The sequence below is a fragment of the Marmota marmota genome, unplaced genomic scaffold (assembly GCF_001458135.2).
Source record: "Marmota marmota marmota unplaced genomic scaffold, marMar, whole genome shotgun sequence".
NCBI lineage: Eukaryota > Metazoa > Chordata > Mammalia > Rodentia > Sciuridae > Marmota > Marmota marmota.
In genome coordinates, this window is record NW_026000136.1 from 7,526,499 (window position 1) to 7,552,296 (window position 25,798).

General features: G+C 38.0%; 1 protein-coding gene and 1 pseudogene across 1 annotated transcript in view; both read right to left on the reverse strand.

Moving 5' to 3' along the window:
• The window catches only part of LOC107155908 (zinc finger protein 665-like), a 47,702-nt gene extending 31,224 nt beyond the window's left edge, over positions 1-16,478 (reverse strand). Inside the window, exon 1 of the mRNA XM_048785387.1 lies at positions 16,353-16,478. The gene's annotated coding sequence lies outside the window, so the exon portion shown is untranslated. The remainder of the gene's footprint in view (positions 1-16,352) is intronic.
• The window catches only part of LOC125611154, a 55,647-nt pseudogene that overhangs the window by 18,924 nt on the left and 10,925 nt on the right, over positions 1-25,798 (reverse strand).

The following is a 25,798-nucleotide window of genomic DNA, read 5'->3' on the forward strand; positions in this document are numbered from 1 at the left end:
TTTTTTTTTTTTTTTTTTTTTTTTTTTTGTCTTTTGAGATGAGGGGGATTGAAATCCAGAGTCGCAGGCTGCTGGGCCTGTTCTGTCTGTCGGTTGCAGGTCTGGTCTGTTCTGTTGGTGGTCGCAGGTCCGCCTACCTTGCAGGCGCGGGGGAGGGGGCGGCTCTGCCCCTCAGGAGGCCGCTGGGCCTGTTCTGCCGGGGGGTCGGAGGTCCGCCTACCTTGCAGGCGTGGTTGGCAGCTCTGCCCCTCCACGGGCCACTGGGCCTGTTCTGTCGGTGGTCACAGTTCCGCCTACCTTGCAGGCGCGGGGGGAGGGGGCGGCTCTGCCCCTCAGCAGGCAAAGCTACATTATTTATTTACTTATTGCTTATAGACATGATTGAACAACAAGTTTCATTGGACTGTTGGTGCAATTAAGTGATAGAGCTCTTTCCTGGTATTTGTAAGACACTGTGTTTGCTCTTACTGTGGAGGAGTTCAAACAATGAGACAACGGATTATTATTTGATGGTTTGAAGAAGAAAAACAATTATAATAAAAATATGATGCTTTCCAGTTAAGGTCATCATAACTGTACTAATGTCCAACTAATACTTGATGAATTTACTCTGAATCATGTTTTATAGAATGACTGAAGTGCCCAGTCTTCCCCACATGGATCTTGCAGCACCTGCACAGCAGAACAAACTAAGCCTCTGAAACAGAGAAGAAGCCTAGAGATAGATATTAAGACTGGGAGACTCCAGAGGCAAAAGTCACACTGGACTGTCAAAGCCTACACTGGCTGTGTGCTACAATGATTAGTGCTTCCTTAAAAGGCTCCTGATTGAACACTTCTTAAGTCTTTACCAACCAAATCAAAAAATAGTGAAATTCTAGTTTTCACCATATGTAATAGAAATATTGTTTTAAAATAAAAAAAATCTACTTGAATTCTTCTTACTAAACACATTTCTTTCTAATACTATTAAGTTAAAACTATCAGTTATGACCTATTGTATATCTTAGTTATCTTAGCATACATAATCACATTAAACATATTTATATGAACCTTCAGTAAGCGTTTAAAAGAATAATACCTATAAACAGATTCAGAGAAGATAACTGAAATTCTAGAAATAAACTACAAAACTCTGGTCAGTTTATTTTTGGCAGGTTGTCAGAAAAATTCAATAGGGAAGAAATGGTCATTTCTATAAGTAAGGATGAGATAATTTCATAGTCACATGAAGAGTGACTATGAAATTATGTGAAAATATGAAAAGAGTGATATTAGATTCTATAAGAGATTATATAAAATAATTAACAGAAATGGAATTTAAAATTGAATATAAGAGCAAAAATATAAGAATTTAGAAGAAAACAATTAAATATTTGTAACTTTAAATTTGGCAGTACAGTCTTAGATATGCTTCAAGTATATATACAAGGAAAAACACATAAATTTCACTTTTTATTAAATTAAAAACTTTTGTGCAATAACACTTACTAGGAAATGGAACAGGCAATTATAACAGACTTTTATTTATTTTTTAAGAACTTTCAAGCCAGGCATGGTGGCACACTCTTGTAATCCCAGGGACTCTGGAGGCTGAATGAGACAGGGAGATTACAAGTTCAAAGACAGCCTCAGCAACTTAGCAAGGCCCTATATATTTAGCAAGATGCTGCTTCAAAACAAAACATTAAAAAAAAAAAAGTCTGGAGATGTAGCTCAGTGGTTAAGCATCTGTGGGCTCAATCCCTTGATCAAAAACAACAAAAAGGTACTTTTATGACCCAGTATTTTAGCTCTAGCTAGAGACCTGTCAGAATTTCCCTGTTTGAGAAATTATTAAGTCCACACCTAAATGCCTTTTATTGTCACACTTCAAGGCCACTATGTACTGCCCAAAATCACCCCAGGAAAAGAATCCACAGCACAGAGGACAATCTATACAACCCAGATTCCCCCCCCCCCCAAATTATTCAGATTTTCAATCAACAGTGAGTCCTGAAGTTTAGCTGATCTCATATCACTTAACATGTATAAATTGCCCCCTGAATCTATAATTTCTTTTTACCCTGCCTGTGAGTAAACCACTTGTATGTTTTTTTACAGCAGTATTCTATTGTTCAGAATCATAAGTAACAAATAATTATGGGTTTTATGTATCTATTTATCATTTCATTTTGTTTGATGAATGAAAATATTGTTAAAATTTATTTTAAAATCACTAAAAATGGGATAAAACAGGAAAAGTATATATGAAGGCTATGGAAAATTGAAAACTCCATAATCCTTGGTAAGAAAGTAAAATGAATCAATCACTATGAATAGCGTATTAGTTTTTTCTCAATAAAAAGAAAATTAGTAATTGAACCAGTAACTTGCCCTTGGAAATGTGCCAAAATTAACTGAAAACACTGAGACAATAATTTTCACATAAATACTTATAGGTAAACTATTTATAAGAATTAAAAGTTAAAAATAACTCAATGTTCATCAGCAGATTAATGGATAATCAAAATTTGCTCTGCTGTAGAGTGGAATATTATTTAGCAATACATTTCATGAGAGTACTAAATCAAGTTGCAATGGACATATATGTTGAAAGCATTGTGGTAAAGTAAAAAAAATACGGGAGAACATGCCTTGTGTTGTATGGTTCAAATTAGATGTACTTTCCAGAACAAGTACATGCATAAATTGTGACAAATGGTTAGTCATTAGCAGGGGTTGAGGGAAGGATAAATAGGCAATAGCTATTAGTGTGCTTTGGTTGTTTTCTATGTTAAAAAATTCAGTAAGTACACTAAATTCTACTGAATCATACTCTTGAAAATGGTTACAAAAGTAAACTTACTTTTACATGAACTTTTTCAGAATAAAAAAGATATGTTTTACAGGATGCATAAAGCCAAGTTAAAGATCCAGCCAATACAATAGTACAAATAAAAAATAAAGCTGATGAGAAATAAAAAATATAATTTCTCATAAGAAAATAGCAATTATATAAATTTGCTTTGGCTAAGTATGTGTGATCATCAGTTAATTGTTCTTTTCCTCATTGCTTATTTACACTTTTGATATTTGTATCAGAAAATATGTCGATTTAGCTATCAACTTTGGAAATTAAATACACATTTCTTTCCTTTAGTTTTCCTTCTGCTTTGTGCTGGAACCAAACACAGAGCCTTGCACAAGCAAGGTGTCCTCAATCTTACCAGGTTCTCAGTTCTCTGGCCAGCTCCCCTCTCACTCCTGATTTTGCTTCAGATTAGGGTTTATAATCTATCTTACTTGCACAAGTGCACAGCATCCTAGAAAGAGGATAGTGTTGTGAAGACAAAAAGGCGGTCTTAAATCTCATATCCACCTTTTCATACAGAAGCAACTGTGTAAAGGGACAGTATATAAAGCTACATGACATTCACTAAACACAAAGATGAGACACTGAGAAATAAAAAACCTGAGATAAAGACCCCTGACATGTTATTTACACATTCACTTTATGAATATTATCTAAATATACCTACCACAAAGATCTGATCTAGACAATCACTTTATATTTGTCATTTTGTTTCCAATTATGCTGTCTTAAAATCCAGCATGTTCACTGGGCTTGATGGTGGATGCACATGATCCCAATGACTTGGGAAACTGAGGCAAGAGAATCATGGGTTCAAAGCTAGCCTCAACAATGCAGCAAGGCTCTAAGAACCTTAGCAAGACCCTGTGTCTCTAAATAAAATATTTAAAAGAGCCATGGATGTGGATCAGTGGCTAAGTGGCTAAGTAACACCACAGAGCTCACAATCCAAAGAAGCTGGTGATCAATCCCCAGTACTTAAAAACTAAAAATTAAACAAATTCCAACATCTTTAATTTGCCAGAATAATGATTCCAAATATAATGCAATTACACAAAATTATTTAATTAAGATCTCATTCACTTTTCAATTACAAAATCAGCCCTAGGCCCTTATTTATAAAAATATAATCTACACATATTTTAGTGTCAATTCTAGTGTATATTTTAAGATAATAACAAAGTGTGAATTATAGAAAGATAATACATCTTTTAAGTAACCAAGGGATTGCATTCTTTTTAGAGCAGAAAATACTTTTTTAGTTCGATAGCCTAGCCAGGCACAATGGTGCATAGCTGTTATCCCAGTGGCTTGGGAGGCTGAGGCAGGAGAATTGTGAGTTCAAAGCCAGCCCCAGCAAAAGTGATACACTAAGCAACTCAGTGAAACTCTGTCTCTAAATAAAATACAAAATAGGGCTGATATGGCTCAGTGGTCGAGTGCCCCTGAGTTCAATTCCTGGTACCGCCCCTCCCATCCCACCAAAAAAAGAATAGTTCACTAGCCTGCCCCATGAAGCCTGATTATAATGACATAAAGTTTGTAACATATAAATATCCATTTAATAGCAAAATAATATATAAATATGAAGGGTGTATGTGACTTCAGGCATGTTTTTAATCAGGTACAAATTGTTAAATATACACAAACTCTAAAAAGAAGTTATCTCTGAAAGTACAGTCTTAATGAATACATAACTTGACTTACTCCACTCACAAACCCTATGTTAATACTGTAATGTCTGAAAAAAATCAATACAGGGGAATACATGAAATAAAATAAAATTAAAAAGAAGTAAACTAGATTGAGAAGAAACTAAACCTAGTTGTAAAATACAGACAAAAGCATATAACTACAGAAAATATTTAATAAAGAACTACAGCAGGAAGCATGGTAATAATCTAGTCATAAAATGAATTCCAAAATATGGTAGAAAAAATGTATACCTGAAGTGGTGGAAATAGCAAAGAGTTGCTACTACACATTAAGCAAGAAAAATAAACTGGAGAAACTATAAATAAATGATGATTTTTTTTTCTGAGTACAGCAGGGCTGACTGACATTAGAAGGCAGAAAACTAACCTGGGAATTGCTGATATGAAGGGCTACAAGAGACACAGTCCATAAACCTTTCACTAATCCCTGAAAATTGTGTAAACTGGTAAAAATTAATCCAGTATTTTTGAACCATGCTCTATAATAAATGTGAGGGTGAGTCAGTAAGAGTTGAAAACCCTTGAGTCTACAGACATAAATTTCCCAAACTTGCTTTTCCACAGGAACCTAAAAGATGTGCCTGAAAATGGGGAAGAATCTTGAGAATCTGATAAAAACATCAGCCCACCTACAAAACTGAAAATAAGATTGATCAGGGCAATGATGGCAGAAACAATGCTCTTGTGTAAATCAAGAATTTTAGATGAAAATTATAAAATATATCCCACTTAGCTTTAGGAAAAAAATAAGGCAGCAATGATCAGAAGCACATTAAAATAAGAACATCTCTATGTGTAGTTTGAAGGAAACTGTTCCAAGGAACACCACAGAGATCACATTCCAAGGAAGCTGATGTTCAGAACAAAATCACAATACATTAACACATCAATCAGAATGAACAAGCAATGAGATCAAGCTGTTTCTTACAGGTCTGTACAATATGACTCATGTTTTTCAGCAGGACTGTACACTGCTTTGACAGCTGCCATTTAATGTTAATCTATTTGAATAATGCAAATGTAGTCATATAGAAAGTGTAAATTGTGAAAAAGTCTGTATTACTAATGCAGCTTAAAGACATCATTACAAAATTAATGCAATAAACTAAGAAATTATTCTCTCAAAGTTATGTATGACTTCTATCAAAGATGTTAAGTGTATTTCTGTGTGTGTGTGAGTAACAGAGGGGTGGGGACTAGAATAATATAAAAATGTTGTCAGGGTAACCCCATTTCCAAAGACTCTAAGAATCATTCCTGGTATCTTCTTGTTCTGGTTTGGATATTAGGTATCCCACAAAATCTCAGGTGTGATACAATGAAAGAAGTTTGGAGGAGAAATCACTGGGTTATAGCCTTAACCTAATCAGTGAATTAATTTCTGATATGATTAACTGAGTGGTAACTGGAGGCAGGTTGGGTGTAGCTGGAGGAAATGGTTTAGGAGCATGGATATGGGGTATATATTTTGTATCTGAAGCATGGATTCTCTCTGCTTTCTGATCATAATGTGACCTGTTTTGCTCTGCCACACTCTTCTGCTTTGAGGTTCTGTCTCACCTCAAGTCCCAAGGAATAGAGCTTGCTGTCTGTGGACTGAGACCTCTTAAATTGTGAACCCCGAAATAAACGTTTTCCACTTCTACAATTGTGCCGGTCAGATCCTTTAATTATAGCAGTGAAGAAAACTGACTAAAACACTTCTCAATTATGAATATGGTGGTATTCCTTAGTTTGTGGTCACAAATTATTCTCTTGTCTACGCTGATGTAGTCCTCAAAACTAAAGAGAGGGAAAGCCTTCCTCACATAGAAGATAATGGTACCCATACAAGGAGCTACCTTTAATCTAACAAGATCTGTGATATATTATCAGGAGAGATGTAAGATTCTCCTCTGAGTTTATCTTCTAAAACAAAAGTGATAAAACCCAGCTCATTGAACAGAAGAATGAGGGAAGGAAGTTCCCAGGTGTACATATTGGAGCAGGTGGTATAAGTGCCCCAACGGTGAGATCAGAAAGGGACATCAGGGGACACTGCCTCTGAAATTTTGAGAAAAATCAGACATGACCAAACCCACATGAGACAGTCAAATTCAGATGAAGAGCAGGTCATGAACAGACATAGGGTCTTAATTTTACGTATGAGTAAACCCTTTTAACATTTCCCCGTTATGTAAAAACTTGCATCACCCTATATTATTTCTTTATCTTTTTTGTATCAGGGATTGAACTTGGGGCATTTAACCACTGACCCACATACCCATATATGTTTTATAATTTATTTAGATACAGGGCCTTGTTAAGTTGCTGAAGCTGGCTTTGAACTTGTGATATTCTTGCCCCATTCTGCTGATCTATGGTGCACCACCACACCTGGCTCTCCTTACCTTTTTTTTTTTTTTTTTTTTTTTAACGTGCTAATAATCTTCCACCTATAATGCATGCAGGGCACTGAATTTACCACCTACCATGTACACTTATTATTTCTCTCTTTCTATATGTATGTGCATGTGTTTTTCCACCCCTTCTGAGACTGACCTGCAGATTTCTATGATTTCACCTCTCTAAAGCCCAAGATTTTTGTTTTAAGACAACATGTCTAAATGCTGTTTTATGTGGTCAGGAAAAATATGGCGATTTCAGGGCTCACCTGATTTGACTAATGTCCATCAAAAGTAATGAAACAACTAAAAGCATTGAAAATATGGAACAAAATTAAACAAGATAAAAATTATTTTTTCAAAGTTTGATGGTTCCCAATGTATTATTTTACGTCATGTACTATTTCAATGATAGGCAAATCCATCAAGGTTCACAGAATTGACACTGCCTGTGATTTTTAAAATTATGTAAACACTACATACTCAATATTCAGACATTGCACCTTCTATCTATGAACTCACTAAGACATCACACCTTCAACTGTGAATCATATTAGGAAGGGCAATGTGACAATTTCACCAGAGACACATCCACATTTTAGTATTTCATGTTTCTTTTTCAAACACATCACCTAATTCCTGGGGTTGACTTTAATCCTGCTGGCCTAAAAGTGACACTTTATTTTACTCTAACTTTACATTTGATTCCATGTGAATATTTCATTCTGAGGCCAATTTTATTTGACAGATCCCAGGAGACAATTAATATTGCTGTTTAAGTTATTTTTTCATGATTTATAGTGTATTTTCCAATCACTTCTCATATAATATTTAGTCAGGATGTGGTGACATTCATAGTTGAGGCAAAAATTATCAGGAGACAAAGCTTAGCTGAATGTCAGTCACTGAGTCTGCAGGATCTTTAGATAAATAGTTATTAATAATGAACAGCACACTTAGCTTGAGGAATATCATTATCTTTGTTTCTAAATAAAAAATACTCGTACTTTACAATCTTGAAAGATGGAAAGAACTGTGTACATTCATGTCCTCAAATGTTAGGGATGTGATGACAATAAGCGTCTTTTTCTTTCTTACATAATTACCAATATAATTACAATGGTATTGGGTAAAATTGTAAAAATAATAACATAATAATAATGAACAATGTTATTATTTTTATAAACAAAAAGTCTTAGATTTTAAAGCACAAGAGAAATTTGGAGAAAGCTTCATAAATTTTCTGAATAACATTGGTTATTTAATAGTATCAAATCAAACAGTAAAAGTTATGAACTTTTATCACAATTAGAAATCCTATATGTCAGTATTGATAAAACTGTGTAAAGGTAAAATGTGGAGAAAATTTTTGCAGCAACCATTTCTAGTAAAGTGCTCATAGTACAGAATGTTTGAGGTAGTATATATTTTTAAGGAAAAACAGATATCTCAACAAAGAAAACATAGCTAAGAAATTTCAAAAGGAGTTCATAAAGAAGGAAGCTTTAAAATAACAAATAAATATATGAATATTCATTAAAAATCAATATTATTTAGTAATGTTTAACATTCAAGCTGCAGAGACTACTGTACACTCACCAGGAAGCTAAACACAATGACCACAAAAGATAAATAAATAAATAAATTGATGATAAATAACAGATGAATTGTTAAGAAATTAGAATTGATAAACACTGTCCCTGGCCAGGTAAATTGGTAAAAACACTTAGGAAAATGCTATGTTACTTTTGACCCAAGCATACTCTATGAAACATTAATGTAGTCCTCAGCAGAATAAAAATGTAAGAAAAGATCTGTAAGAAATGATATTAAAAGGTTGCTGCCACAGGTTCTGGCTGACACCACTCTAGGGCAGTGCTTCTGTGTCTAAGATTCTGTCTCCCCACAAGCTCTGAACAGGCCCCAACACCATCTCAGATGAAAGTCTGCAGAAAATGGCTGAGTTAAGTAGCAACAATCTGAAGAAGAAAGTAGATAAGGAGCAAGTCAGAAAGACTGAAGGATAGTGGAAGAGGAGAAGAGAGTTGAGGAGGAACAAGAGAAAACTTCCAGGGAAGATGGAAAGGGGGAGGATAAAGAAAATGAGAAGGAAGTAGATCATGTCAAGGGGCCCACTGAAGAATCCATATAGTGTGACAGCATGAGATCCCCAACAATGAGCTGGGGAAGTGATGTCCCTTAGGTTCTGGAGATGAGGGTGGGAACAGACAAAAGTGGAAACCATTCACCTTCTCCCTTCTCTGGAAACTGCACCAGAGATTCCACCTTCTTCTTTCTCCCTGGCCTTCTGATTTCCAACTCTCCGTACATAACCCCGCTATCCTGACTGCCATTATTCCACCTTCAGATCTGCTCTGAACTCCCTGTTTCAGGGTTGATCCTCTTTCCTTTCCCGTTCTCTTTCTTGCTACCCCCACCTATTTCCCCAACTGGTTCCAAGTTGCACTCTACCCTCCCTTTGTTCTTGTTCTCCCTCTGCCCACTTATTCCCCTAGTTTTGTTCTTGCATCCTTCTTGGGTACAGCCTGATGCTGGGGTACACCTTCACACTCTGCCTGGTCACTTATCTGCCTGATCTGTTTCCCCTTAGATCTCCTCCTCTGACATCACTAACCAAAAGTGAGGTCAGACATGGTACATAGCCCCAACTGCCAGCTTTTCCCCTATTTCTGTACATTTAATAAAGAAATTGTCACACTTTTGGTCCTTTTTAAAAAGAAAACTCAACAGTACTATATGAAACAAAAAAGTAGTTACCAAGTTACCACTGTGGAAAATACAAGAGACAGTGAAAGAAAGATGGCATGGTGTGGTTGTCTGGGAAATCATAAATATTCTACATCTTGATGTAGGTAGTAGTTACACAGCTTGTCACCTTTGTGATAATTTATTGGTCTATTTAACTTTGATGCTTGTCCTGTTTTGATTATGTTCAGTAAGATTACATTTATTAAATAAAAGGTGTTGAGGAAGAACAAAAAGGAATGATTTTAAAAGGGTTGTAGCAAAAACTTTGTGGGTAATGGCCATGTCAATTATATTCATGCATGTGTACATTTATCAAAAAGATAAATATATATATTGAATTTATAAATATTATATATGAATTACAACTCAATAAAGCTGTAAAAAACAGGATGAATCTAAAGTTGACACTTAAAAGAAAGTAAATCTTAAATAGATAAACTAAGCATTCATTAACTAATCTCAGTAGTTTAAAAAGGCAAATTTTATAAAAGGAGAGTAAGGCAATCCTAAGCAGCAGAGAAAATTTCAAACATATTGAAAAATGAACATACCACAGAGTATTAGCAATGAAAAATGTTGGTACTTTTAAAAGACAAATTAAAAACAGCTTGATAAATTTGATATCTATAAATCATATATCAATTAAATACTATACAATTGATATGTGTATATATACTGATGCTTCAGATATTAGGATAAATTTTGAGAAACACATTGTAAGGTAAATCTTCCATTTTGCAAACATCTTAGACTGTTCCAAGATCTAGATAATATAGATTACTACATACCTAGATTGTACACTATAGCCAGTTTTGTTCACGAAATTCATCAATGACCAAAAGATTATTAGGCCACATATGGCGGCATATAACAAAGTTATAACAATCAGTGTAGACCTCATAATGATATGAGTAAAAATACCTATGGAACAAAGGAGAACCATTAAAGAAAAACCTTAACATTAAAAAGACCCTTATGACTTGGACAATGATAAAGTAAGAGGATACACTGTAGGGAAGTAGAAATGTAACATTCTTTTTTTAAAAAAAATGCACTAGCACAATGTGGTATCTCTGACAAAAACATATGCTAGTATACCTTTCTTCATACCATGTAAAAAATATTTCCAGAGGAAATTGACATAAAAGTGGAGAAAGGGTTAAAATTAATCCCTTTCCTCCTGGTGGAATCCCAAGGCTGGAGCTTTGCTACCCTTCGCCTAAGTGGTGGCTATCAACAGAACTGATGTGAATGGGAAGTACATAGCCAATGGAAAGGAAGGGATGGAATATCTTGATAAGTCTGTTGTCCATTTGGTTTGGCAGCCCCACATTACCTCCAATGAGAAGTTTATGCTGGCTTCCATATTTCATTTGGATCAAATTGATGGTGCTGAAGCAATCATGAATAGATTTTCTTCTCAAAAAATGTAAGAAATTTACTCAGACTTTGTCCTTGATGATCGAGTCTACTATCTGGAAATGTCCTTCATGATCTTACTACCTAAGAGAGCCATACCACATTTTGTACCAGGCCAATAAGGAAACAGAACAGATAAAGACACTATAAAGATTCAGGGAATGACTACATTGACTAAGCCAACCAGGAATTGTCCAAAAGAGAAAATGCCAGTGAGTACTCATCTGGTCAGACCATACCCCACTTACAAACACACTGATTGCATGGGCAGCTGATGAGCTGAGGTTTATGAGCCCTGAAGTGGAGGAGGACAGGGAACAGGACACCTGAGGGGTTATGTCGTGTGTGAAGCACAGGCACACGAGAGATAAGGAAAGACACAGAATTAGGTGTGTAGAGGTGTGAAGCAGGTAAAATAGTATCCTTTCCAGAGAAACAGGAGGGGTCTGAGTTTCAATCCAAACTTGACACCCTCATGGGGGTCAGCTTGCCTCTGCCATCTCTTGCCTGCCATACCAGCATCAGTGGCCACAGTCTGATTCAAATTCTCAGCATCTAGAAGAGTTCCAGCTACAACTGTCAGAACATAAGAAGGAAGCAAATCCTTTCCCTAGGTTATAAACATGCCTAATATTTTTTTACCTCACTTTGGACCCTAACACAAGCATCCAGCTGTTCTGTTGCTCCCCCTCAAATGTGGGGTGATAGGCTCAGGATTGGAATCAGGGTGCTATTCCTCACAGAGGGTGACAGGCGCTGCCACATGGAATCGTTGTGCAACTTCAACAGTGTTCAACGTCAGTAGCCAGCATTTACACTATAGCCTCAAACTCAGGCACCATAAATACTACCTCTGAGGGAACATGGAGGTCACAGGCACACACACATCAGGTGGGCAGCCTTTATCAATCCCTTATTCACCCCCATGCACATACACCTCAGAACCTCCTTATCTGGCTCATGCTGACTGATCCCAGCCTTGCTATGCAGACTTCTTATGCACACCACATGCATGCACACACTGCACTGCCAAAACACTCATTTTTTTTCCCTCCTGGTCTTGTGTCCACAGTCCAGCACCTTCCCTTCCAGTGTTTACCCAAATCATTCTTGACCAGAGAGATCTCTTCCACCACCACCAACATGGCAAAGGAGAAGAAATTCTGTTTTGAGTACTGACTGCAGGTCCCAAACATGGCTGAAAAGATCATAATGTGATAATAGCTACAGCCTTGAGTTACCATGGTAGAAAAGAGCAGACTTGTCAGCTAGGACACAGAACCTCTGACCACAGCTCTTGCTTACAGCTGTTTTATTGGCCAGATTTGCTGGGTGACTTTTTCTGCTTCTTCTCCACCAAGACTTCCAGGCCCTTTTCATAGTCACCACTGGACAATCATTAAGTCTGGGGATGTTCCTAGTGAACCCAGTGGCCTGAGGGAGGCAGAAAAACAGGATATTACTGAGTTCAAATTTGGGGATTTCACTATGGTGGCATGCCTGTGAGCCAAGCCAGCAACCTGTGTTCTCAGAATTTGTTACCTTCCTTTTCCATGCCAACCTGCTTATGCAAGCAACTGATTAAAGACAACCTAATTACTTTTGTATGCATTGAGTCAGGGGTAGAAAGAACGTAGCTGCCCTCCAACAGGCCCAGTTCCCTCAGTCATGAAACCTTTCCATTTTGTCATGAAAGGTTTATTGAGGGCTTATTTGTTGCTAGGCACTAGATTAGCATTAAGATCTCTCTCTCATTCAAAAGACTTACTCCCAACAACCTGACCTTCAAGCCTTCTGGAGCTTACCTCACAAAAAGCTTAGCAGACAATTGGTTGCACCTGTATCCTAATATACCAGCCCTACATAATGTGTCCTCAGGGGACACATTACAAGACAAACCCCCATGGATAGTACTGAAAGTGTTATATATATATATATAGTTTATATACGTATGATAACATTTATTTTACAAATTATGCATAGCAAGAGATTAAAAAGAGTTATAAAACAATGCTAACTGTTATAAAATTTTAAAAACTCAGAGGTAATATAAATTTTTAGATATTAAAACAAAATGTAAAACATTCACAAGTTACTATAAAGAAGGGAGTTACAGGGTGGATATGGTGGTGCACAACAGTGATGCCAGATACACTTGGGAGGCTGAGGAAGGAGAAGCACAAGTTTGAGGTTAGCCTATGAAACTAGTGAAAACCTTATCAAAATAAAAATTTAACAGGATGAGATGTACTTCTGGGTTTAACCCCAGAACTGTCAAAGGAAAAAAGTGAAAGGATGATACAACCCAATCTAAAGGCTGATGTTGAGGCTGAGGGCACAATTCACTGGCAGAATATTTGTGCAGAACATGCAAGGCAATAGGTTCAAATCCCAACACCACAACCCAAGGAAGACATTAAGGGGGATTTATATTGCAGTTACAGAATAGGAGGCTCCTGAATCTCCCTGCATCCATAAATACACTGAATAAATACTAATTCATATTTTAAGTCCCTCCTAGACAAAGTCATTAATGAAAGACAAATTCATTGGACAACTGAGAAATTATAAAATGAATAAGAAACCTGGGGTATACTTAGACATTAGCACTACTTAGGAAAATGTACCACAAAACAGGAACAGAATTCCCAACATTTAGAGACACCCTCAGGAAAGTAAGATTGGGTGTGTATGTGTATATGTATGTATATATATATATATATATATATCCCCATCTCTAAAGTTTCCTGTTGTTTGCATATTAATTTTTTTATTACTGAGATTGGAGGGATCTAGATATAAACAGATATCAAGACCACAAAAAACAGTGGAGGTTTTCTATGGTATTAAAAGTATATCTCTGGATTTTTCTGTTAGGAATTTTTCAGAATATTCTGTGAAATGCTAATGCTGATAGTTGAGCTTCTAGAATCCTGCATTGTGGAATTAATAAGGGGAAAAAAAAGCAGGTTTTTGGCAGTCTGAGTGAAAGTTCAATATTTCCTAACCCTCTCTCCACTATCTTATGCCTGTACTAACTCCATAACTACCAAGTACTGCAGGAATTTTTTTCATGTCTGAGGTTTAAGATCTTCCATTCAAGGAACTACTTTCTATCCCCAAGCTCTGAGAGCATATGGATATGAGTGGGAATAGGAAAATCTCCTAGATCACAAACAAGTGGTTTTACATTGGTGTGCAATTACTTCCATGGGCTACAGCCAGTAGTGCAGGAAGGGTGAAAAATAACAGATCACTGTTCCCAGAACTATTTTATATCACACTCTTCCAGCGGCTACTTGAGAGTCTAAACTTGAATCAGGGATTGAATGCACCAAAGAACATATTCCTGCAGCCTGTGTACAGCTGTTAGAATGACTATTATCAAAAAACTCGAAGAAAACTAGTACCCTAGAGTACATGAATATGAAAAAAAACACTTCTTGTACACTTGGAAAAATATAAATTTAGTAAATCACTTTAACAAATTGGATGAAGTTTCTTAAAAAATCTAAAAAACCAAAATAAACAAAAAATACTACCATATAATCTAATATTAGTAATTTTGGGCCTATATTCAAATAACCTGAAATCAGTAGATTAAAGAATTGCCTGAATTTTCATTTTTAACATAGCACTATTCATGATAGCCAAAATAGGAAGCACATTGATAGGGGACAAAGAGACTTCTGTAATGGGAACGAGAGGTTAAGGAAATAATTCTATTAAATTAACCAACTGTGCTAATCCCCCCATGCTTTAATGTTTAAAAAAGGAATTTACCTGCAGTTCTACCTAGTTTAAGTCAACAGGATAGGTTACATGACTCACAAACTACCTGTTATCTGCAGAAGAAATGCAGGCCCAAAATGCGGATAAGAAAAACAGAAGTTACTCTGAAGGGGAAGAGACTTTTGTAACTCCCTCACAGACCAGATACCTGAACTCAGGGGAAAAGGATCATTTCCCTAATCATAAAATCTGTAAAAACAAATTCCAAATAGAACCAGTCATCATGGGACAAAGTAACCTAGAGTTTTTTATGGCAGTAGAGAGATGAAAATATTTATCTTCCTGCCAGTCAAAATTGAAAAGGTGGGGCTGAGCACAGTGACACTCATGCCTGTCATCCCTGTGGCTTGGGAGGCTGAGACAGGAGAATTAAAAGTTTAAAGGCAGCCTCAGCAGCTTAGTGAGGTACTAATCAACTTAGCGAGACCCTGAGTCTATATAAAACACCTTTTTAAAAGGGTTGGAAATGTGGGCTGGGGTTGTGGCTCAGTGGTAGAGTGCTTGCCTAGCACATGTCAGGCATTGGATTCGATCCTCAGCATCACATAATAATAAATAAATAAAATAAAGGTATTGTGTCCATCTACAACTAAAAAATACAAAAGAGGGGGGATTGGAATGTGACTTAGTGATGAAGTGTCCCTGGGTTCAATCCCCAGTAAACATCCCCCACCCCACAAAAACAAAACAAAACAAAACAAAATCCAGTCAAGTGGTAGACCTGAGGGAGACTGAAAAATCCCCTGAGATGCCCAATAAAACCGGAATGCAGAATGAGTACACCAATCCTCTTTTCTCTGAGAGTCTCCCCTCTTTTCTACCCCTTCTAAAAACTTATACCTGTAGCTCTAAGTGACATTTCTTAATCTTTCTGACTCAATTTCAAGAATCAGGATTTAAAGGCGGGCTTTGGTGCTGCCTCAGTTTCCCAGAAGGTCCCATCCCGTGTCCAGGGTGAGCCAGAAGGTGGGAAGAAGACAGGCAAAGGGGGACGTGGAATCCAGGCAGGAAGTACAGCCCAGGAGGTATCAATTAAGAACTCTCATATCTCCCTGCAGAGAGGAACAATTCCTGAAGCAGGTTACTTTAACAACAGGTGGGAGCAGGAGAGGGAAGGGATTTGGGAGGCTGAGGGGAAAACGCAGCATTTGATTTTCTTTCCTTTCCTATCAGCCCACTTTCGCCATCGGACCCAATTATGCATTTTCTATATTGACTGTCTTTTTGCCTCCCAGCCTCGTTTCTCCCAGAAGGTCCCAGCCCTGAAACTGAGGGTTACACTGTCGCCAAAGACGACTCAGGCCCGCAGACTCTAGAGACTACGGTAAAGGGTCCCCACGCTCCTTTCGTACCACAGTTAGGTCCCGCCAGTTAAAAGAGCCTGGCTCCCCCGTCGCAAGATGCCCGCCACACACTCACCGTTTGCTGGCTTTCAGGGTGCCCGGTGTACTCCACGGGGATCTTCCAGCCCTTGAACGGCAGCAAAAGCTGGGACTCCTAAGAATCGGAGCGGGACACTAAAGGTGAATCCCAAGCATGGCGGACTCCAAAGGCAGAGGCTACCCTACGCCAGGGAAGCCCGCCCCCTCTTCCCTTGCTGTGCCCCTGATTGGACAGTTCTCATCCAGGCGCTCCGGATTGGATCATGCTTCAGACTCTGCCCCCTGAATCTGAACCTACCGCGCCTACAGCGTGAGTGGCAGTAGATGGAATCCAACCCAGAAATGAATGAGGTCTGAATGACAGGTTGTTGGCTGCAGCGTGTTTTTCCTTTGAGGTGCTGGGAACCAACGAAGAGACTATTTTTAGGTTAAAGCTCTTTCGAGGTCCTGTGTTTGTAGCTCAGAGGTAGAGTGCTTACTTGGCATGCGTGAGGTTCTGGGTTCGATCCTCAGCACCACTTATAAATAAATAAAATAAAGATATTGTGTCCATTTACAACTTAAAAAAAAAATAAAGACTGTTTTAAGGCAGTGTCTCCTTGCAGTACTGGGATCTAATACAGCCTGGAGTACACTTATATCTGATTTTTATACAGGTCACTTCAACTTATAAATTATATATGTGTACACACTATTGCGGAACAGAAATAATAAAAATTAATTAAAAATTTGATGCAACTTTTCTCCTTTCAGAATGCATCTTAAGTTTTGAAATGGGAAACAATTCCCTAAGACAGCAAAGTCCAATACATACAAATTGTGAGGCATGGGATAATTTTAACTTTTCTAATGATCATATTAAAGTTAGGGTAAAAAGGTAAAATTAATAACCCAATATATCCAGAATATTATCATTGTGTGACAAATATAAAATTACTAATGAAATATATACGTATATAACTATACTTTCTATTTTAAGCTTCCAACACATCTCTGTTCACAGCAGCCACATTATAAATTTCAGAGCTCTGGCTTTCCTGACCTTATGGAGGTGAAAGTCCTGATACCCTTATTTTTATGCCAGAGGTAAGTAAATATACTTTTTGAATTAATATATCTCCTCAGAAACAAAGAGAATGAAGTTTCAACCAGGAAGTGTCCAAAATTAGACCACTTTTTCTGTGTGAATGCTGGTAACAGATCCATTGCAATTCCAGTTTCAGGCAGCAAATAAAGAAATACAGAGTCCCAGGAGGTGGGGGCTCCCTGACTTCAGATCTGTCAACAATCTATATCTTAGAGTTTAAAGAGATTCAAGGCAAACTTCTTATTTTTTAGTTTGGCCTTGGACCCAATAGCCAGGCTGTGATGTCTATTTCCTCCTGCTGTATTAGGTACCATGAGGATTGGCACCAATCATAAGCACAGATGTCTGCATGCATTTCTATATTTCAGTGCCATCTAAAAGATCAAACCTTCCATTGAAATTAGAAGAAAAAATCATCACCTGTAAAGCACCTGCTCTTTTTTTTTAATAATTCTGTACAACATGGGATTCAATCCCAGCATCCTGCTTATATGAAGGGTATATTAATTATCTATCACAGGGTAATGAGCCACTCTAAAGCTTATTTGCTCATCATTGGGTGGTCATTAATTTAGGCTGGATTCAGCTGGGGTGCTTCTGGTGCATGTGGTTAGCTGATGATTGATATGGTTGCTGTGCTTCAGCAGGTGAGCTCTTAACTAGGGCACCTTTATTCTACACAGAATATCTCATCCTCCAGTAATGTAATGTGGGTTTGTTTTCATGGTAACAACAGAGAAAATCAAGCCTCCTGACCTCACATTTGGCTTTCTACGATAGCAGGAATAAAACCATAGGAGGTCAGGAGGCTTCATTTTTCTCTGTTGTTCAGGAAAGCAAAGCAAAAGCATTGAAATATGTGTGTGTGTGTGTGTGTGTGTGTGTGTGTGTATTTCTAGGGATTGAATTCGGTGATGTTTTCCCACTGATCTATATCCCAGAATTTTTATTATTTTTTAAATTTTGAGACAGAGTTTCCATAAGTTGCTGAGGTTGGCCTCAAACTTGCTGTGTTCCAGACTTAGCTTTCAGAACCACTGGGATTACAGGCATGCACTTTTGTGCTTAGCCCAGTTAAAGATTTTTAGGCCTATGTACAAGACTAATACTCTTTCACAATCAGGCTTTTGTTTTTGGCAGTTTGAGGCATTGAACCCAGAAGCACTTTACCATATATATTTTGATGTGGTTGCTGTGCTTCACAAAATTTTGATTTTGAGAAAGGGTCTCATCGACTTGCTTAAGGCCTCACTAAATTTCAAGATTGGCTTTTAACTTGGAATCTGCCTGCCTCAGTCTCTCAAGCCACTGGGATTAGAGGTATGCAAAACAGTGCCTGGCCTTAGTCACAGTTTTATGTGGAGGCATTACAGGGAGACTCCAAGTCCAAGGATTGGGAAACACATTTGGCAGGAATAAAAGCACATTATAAAAATCATGGATTCAAGGAAGGATAAAGAATTTTTGATATTTTGGCTCTCATTATCACTTGGACGTTTCTTATTGATGAGTTTTATAAAAAAGTCTTCCTGCAAGGGCTGGATCCCAATACTTAAGAAAACCTTTCTTTAAATTAGCTGCAGCCTGAGACGCTGCATTTCAACTTCCATCACTTCAAAAACAAAGAAAAAAGCTGCCACCAGATACTTGTCAGTCTGACCTCATTCATTCTTGCCTTTCATATCATCTGTCACTCAGAAAACTCACTAGGCTCAGTCTGAGGGGATGAAGACTTAACTCCTATCAAATCAGGAGTACTTAGGTAAGTATTGCCCAATCCTACCCACAGCTAGTGAAGATGGACAGGCTTTCATAGTCCCAACTAGCTTTTGTCTCTGGAACCTCCCACTCTTAATATCCATCTCTAGACTCCTGTTCCTATGGTCAGGAGGCTTGTTTTTCTCTGTTGTTCAGGTACTGGAAGACCTGTAGGGAACACACTTGGCAAATTAAAGACAGAAAATTGTGAGAGCACTGTGACATCTGGAGATTAGGAAGCAAGTCTTCCTATTCCCATGATAGTCTCTGGAGACTGCAGGCCTGAGTTCTCTTCTGGAGCTAGTCAGCCCTAAGTACCTCACTGGCCAAATGGATCATATGTAAGCAGTGGAAAGCTTGGGAATCCTGTCTAATCCCTGCACTTTATCAGCTCCTACCTGAAATAATATCTGAGCACTTATGTGCCAGCAGCCCAGAATCTTCTGTGATTGGGGTGTTTTATGTCTAGGATGATAATCAGAATCACAATTCCACGTATTGTTTTTCTGAATGCGGGGAACCGTTTTCTGCTGGGGCCTCAGTTCCTCCTTTCACCAGAGGTTGTTTTTCTTTGTTCTTTCTTTCCTTTATTATTCAATAAAGGGTTAGTGGGCACCAGGTATTGAAACCAGAGGTACTTTACCTTTGAACTACATTCTCAGTCCTTTAAAGTTTATATTTTTTGAAAGTGTCTCACTAAGTTGTTAAGGTTGTCCTTGAACTTGTACCTCACTCTCCTGAGTTGCTGAGACTAGAGGTAAGGGCCACTGTCCCTGAATAATTCTGAATTTTCTAAATGTAAGGGATGCAAACCATCAAATCCAGAACACTCTCTCCCAGACTAAGCCTTTATACATTTGTCACCTAATTTCTAAAATTCCAGCTTCTTTTCCACAATGCCAATGACAACCTCCTCTCTCCACAGTATTATCAGTTATTTGTTTCCCATGCTACATTTCAAATGGGAACAGTACTTTTTAATTGTTTCACCAGGAACTGGATACAAATTTTAGATAGTTTATTTTCTATCTGGGTGCAATGTCACATGCCTGCAATCCCAGAGACTCAGGAAATTAAGGCAGGACGATTGCAATTTCATGGTCAACTCAAGGCACTTATGTACACCTTCTGCAACTTAGCAATTGCCTGAAATTAAAAAAAAAATATTAAGTGTCACTAAGTAACCCTGGCTTAACATTTTGCTGCGTAAATTCTCCACCACCACATAAAATAATTAAAATAAAGGCTTTGTTTTCTACTCATTAGCAGTTCACATAAGAGAAAATAGAGAAAAATCACTTGACTTTGAAGAATTGTTAGTACTTGTATCCTCCTTTTATCTTTCTGTGGCCAGACACCTCACTAGACTGTCTTTGGGCTGTCAATTACCCCTTGTAGAGTGCGTGTTTTGTTCTCATTCCCTCCTCTGATATTTTCCTAGTTCTGTGTTTTAGAACTCTCTGAAATGGGGATCCCACAGCTGGCATGTTTAAGGTCTCTTGGGGTGTCTAGAGAATATTAGTACCTGGGTCTCATCCTGTTAGAGAGCAGTCTAAATTTAGAGGTGTGCTATCTCAGGGAAGTGGATGAGTGCCTTGAAGCTGGGACAAATCTCCTGGTGTAGCTTTCTTCCAAAAGGCACTTCAATGATGCACAATTTAGTTAACAAACTGATTCCAATTTATTTGAACTTGTACGCAGCATTGTTATTACAGTGTCATATGGTAATTTTACAATTAGTTTTTAAAGAGCTTTCATGCTATTTCAAAGAATGATTGTACTAAAGTTATATTCTAGCATAGTGTGAAAGTGTTTCTGTCTTCCAAATTTATATAAATGGAGTACTAGTTATTCTTCACTTTTTGATAATAAACATTCTAAAAGCTGTTCTTAGGTTGCTGGTCTTATATTTGATTGTGGCTACAAATTTCTGATGCAAGTTTTTTTTTAAATTCAGGCTGCCTAGTAGTAAGTGGAGGAAAGTGCTCTAAACTGGTTTAGAAATAAACAGGGAATGAACAGGCATCTGTGCTTTTTAACCCATAATCTTCACTTCTGGTGGGGATTATATCCCATTGAAATGCTTGTACATCAATGTGAAACCACTCATTTGTGACCTAGGGAGATTGGTAGATGCATAGTTGCCATTTTCCAATGCTTCTATATGTCCTTATTAACACTTCTCATATGGAGAAAACGGTTATTGGTTAGACCTTATTCCAATTTACCAGATTGAATTTAATCATGCCTTTAGGAATCATGAATTCAAATAGAGCTAGAGTCTGAGCCACTGAGTATTTAGAACATTAAAATAAGGTGAGGAAACACAATTCAACTTTTTGCATAAATTAGTCACCTTCTAAAGACAGGCTCCCAGGAAAAGAAATATAGAATGAAAGAATATGCACATGTACCATTTTAACAACTACAATCAGATTACATCACATAAGAATGGCATAGGTTATGTTATCACTGGGAATATCCGACAGTAGTTGCTTTTTGCAGCCAACATTTCTTGGGTGTTGGCATTTTTAAAAAATGAGTAATGTCTTGGCATGTGGCAAGTAAAATTACACTTTTCATTTCCAATTTTCCAACTGATAAGCTTGAGTTACCTTTTAATCGATGATCAGCTATGTAGACTTTTTACATCTGGGTCATACTCTGGGTCCTGTGGTGTGCTTTCTTTTACCCTATAGCCTCCAAGCATTTGCCCCTGTGATGAACCAGGGTTGACACAGTTGTTTCTGAAGATTTCCCCTAACTTAAAAAGGTAAAAGCTGAGCACTGTGGTGCATGCCTGTAATCCCCACTCCTCTGGAGGGTGAGACAGGAGGATTGCAAGTTCAAAGACTCAGTAAGAGTGATGCAGTACGTATCTCAGTGAGACCCTGTCTCTAAAAATGCAAAATAGGACTGGGGATGTGACTCAGTGGTTGAATGCAGCTGAGTTTAATCCCAGGTACTGGAAAAAAAGGTAAAATCTTTTGTGTCTCTTAAGTTAAAGAATTTACCTTGGATATCTTGTCTTCATGGTACTGTCCTTGGAATGTGGTGGAAGGATATTGTCTCCTGACTGACATCCCTTTTATCAGTAGCAGACAAAACTTTGGGTAGCTTAGAGGCAATTTCATACAGGTATGTTCATGGGTAATTATTATTTCTATGCATGCTGCTGAGAAGCTTTTGGATACCTAGTATTCTGTGTTCTCTCATTTCTACAGTGGGGATGTTTTTAGATTACTCAGTTGTACAGTGGCTTCATGAAGACTATTGATACCAGTAGGTGCTATGACCACACAGCTGACAAAACACCTTGGAGTTACTTTGTAGATAAGGCTTAACAATTATCTGACACCCAGAACCTTATAACTTTATAACCTTGTCATCATGGGCACTCATGTCTTGCACATGATCAAATACAAAATGTTGAATCTTCCTTGTCTGGGCTCCAGATTCCAATTCTGTGATGGTCCATGGTACTGTCAATAAGCATATGTCCTTCCTTGACCTCCTTTTACTTTAAACCCATAATAAGGAAGTTTTCTTCTGCATACCTCTATAGCTCACGTATGTTTTGAAAACATAAAACTTGGTGATCTTTTACCTCCTTCTAGAGCAACCTGTTTTATAATTGATAAACTCTGAAGAAACTGACCACATTTTAAATTTCAATCTATCCGTTGATTTGTAAAGGGGGTTTGAGATGAATTCTAGCTGGTGTTTGCCCTTGATGTAAACCTAAACTAGGATTTTCTGTATCCTGGAATAAGAGTCCAAAGACCATTCAGATAAATGAAAAGATTCTGTTTGTGTTCAAATATGTAATATATAGTACTGTATTCTATGTACATGTATCACAATTCCTGATTTTTTTGAATAACTGTCCTTTCCAAGTCAGAGAGAATAAGAAATGTTGCATTAGTCTTTTATTCTGGTGGGGGTGTTTTGGCTTTGGAATGAGATACAGTTCATCATGTTTCCAGCTGCTTATTAGGTGTGGGACTTTGATCATGGGAGGGAATAGATATTATAACCTGACCATTAGCTCTAGGGCCAAATTGCCAAATATGGTGTTTGTACTTCATGTATTTAAGCAATAGAGTCAGGGCTGTGGACGGATATGAAGTTATGTATCTCCCATCTGAAATCCCATCTTCTATTGTTTTCTGAATGATATCTGCAATGGCAGTGGACCTGTGACCAATATCAATTGTGAAGACTGATCTACTTTTGGACACTTCCTGGTGGAAGGTTCCTGTTCTGACTTATGGCAGTGTCTTTTCCAATCTTTGGGCCTAAGGAGAAATATTTATAAGAAACTCTATCCCTTACCTCTTTCATAAAAAGGAAGGGATTAGGCTCTGTACCTGCCTGAGGTCAGAGGAGCCATAGCTCTCAAATCTGGAATGTGGCTGTTGTGATCTGAGATATACTGCAGGCTTAAATACAGTGAGTTTTGGGATGTAGTTCCAAATATATAAAAAATTTTTACATAATTGTGTATAAATATATAAAAATATTTTAAAATATGTATTTCATTAGTAACAACATATTGGTCAAATAATGATAATATTCTGAATAATATTATTAGGTGTGGGACTTTGACCATGGGAGGACTAGATATCGATTATGAAACAATCCACCTCATTATATCATTGTAATCAATTTCACCTCTTTAAATTTTTTAATGTGAATACTAGAAAAATCTAAATTATACTTGTGCCTCACATATTATTTTAATTGTGCATTGCTTATTTAGAGGTTTGCTTTCCAGTAAAAACTCTCTCCTCTCAAGAAAAAAGGGCAGAAAATTTAAATGGAATTTTGTGTTAATTGCCATTACATTATTTCCATCCATGAATAATATACAGACATGTGTAATCCATACATTAATTTGACCTTATATGCAGGGTTAAAGGCAAATATCCTTCTGGCTGGGCTAGATCCCCTTCTGTGAGGAAAACTGACCTTAAAGAACCTGCTATTTTGGCCTTATTTGTTTCTGAATTGGATATCATCTTCTGTCACTCGAAAGAAGGCTCACTGGGCTCAGACTCAGGAGGCAGGACCTGAAGCCCCGTCCAATCAAAAGCACTTGGTGAGAATGGTCCAATCCCACGCATAGCCAGTGAAGGGAGGGACTTTTGCAATCTAGTGAGGCCATTTTCTCCAGAACCCTTCTATTTTTGCCTTGGAGCACTAAACTTCTCCCCCAGGTTTAAATGTCTGAGTTTGCTCTGCAGTGCAGGTTTTGAAGATCCCTAGGGAGCAGGCCTCCACAGTGTGGAGGCTTTCCTGACTTCTGCAGCACCAGGAAATGGTGAGTATGCCAGAAATTCTTGAGCCTGGGGAAGCATTCCATTGGAATCAGGACAGGCTGTAGCAGGGAAAAGAAGCTGACTGAAATTCTAGGCAGTTTCGGGAGTCCGTAGACCTGCAGCTCCCAAAGAATCCTACTGCCTGGCCAAGTGGGGAGCATGTGGGTTGCAGAGACCCTGGACAACCTTCTCCGATCCCCTGGGGTGGTATCAGCCTCCTCAGCGTCCTTCTGGCAGGAGTTTGCAGGCAGCTCAGGGTCTTCCCAGACTGTGTGATGATTGACAACTATATAATATGTCATCAACATACTTTTCACTTGTCAAATTTACAAGAGCAGATTCAATTTCATGCTGAGAGCCATAGCCAAGTAGGAATGACACATGGCATTTTTGGTTGAAAGGTGACCCCAGCAAGCCATTGAGATGATAATGATTATGTTAAGATGTGCATTCAATTGGAGATTAGACCCCTGCTGTCTGCCTAGGCCTGCTACTTTGGAGCTCTCACGGGACTCCCAGAGAGTTCCCATTTGTTGGGGAAGTGCAGTAGGAGGGAATTCCTGAGGAGGGATTTCCTGTTGGTGGAGTGTGTCCCGGGAGAAGGCCACGTGTGTGGCATTCGTGGGAGTTTTGGAAATAAAGTTTGTTCCTGCTTGAGTGGCTCATGATTTTGTGCCCAGCCAGACTGTGGCATTTGGTGGCCCATACGGGGAACACCTGAAGCTCAGAGGTAAGTGAAATTGCTCGCCCCTGAGGGAAGGTGAAAGAATGGGTGACCATTTCAAAAAACAATGTGTTTTGGTTTTGATTTATTTTGTTTTTGTTTTAAGCTGCCTATCCCTAGAACTTTCTCAGGGAAACTGGGAAAAATGGTTGGCTCAAAGTTTGAAGTTGTTCGGCCCTGAGGAAGAGAAAATTTAAACAATGATTTTTTGTTCCATTTTTGTTTCATTCTGTTTCGGTTTTGTTTTGTGTTATCTTATTGGGTTGCGTTATCTTTATAGTAGATTAGAAATTAGTAAAAAACAAACTGAAAGAGTGTTAAGTAAATTGTTAGAGGTTCAGACCATGGGGAAAGACATTTTAGATCAAGCAAAAGAGAAGGTCTCTTGAGCTACTCAGACAGAGGAAGAAAATTTAAAGGAAAAGGGAAAAAGCTACAACAGGAGGCTGCTACTAACACTGTTCTATCACCAGAGAGCGTAATTCAACCAACAGCTCCATCTATAGAGACAGCTGAGTGGCCCTTAACCCCCATTGATAGATGGAATCCTGAGACAGGACCTCAAAGATTAGCATGCCCTGTACTTGAGCAGG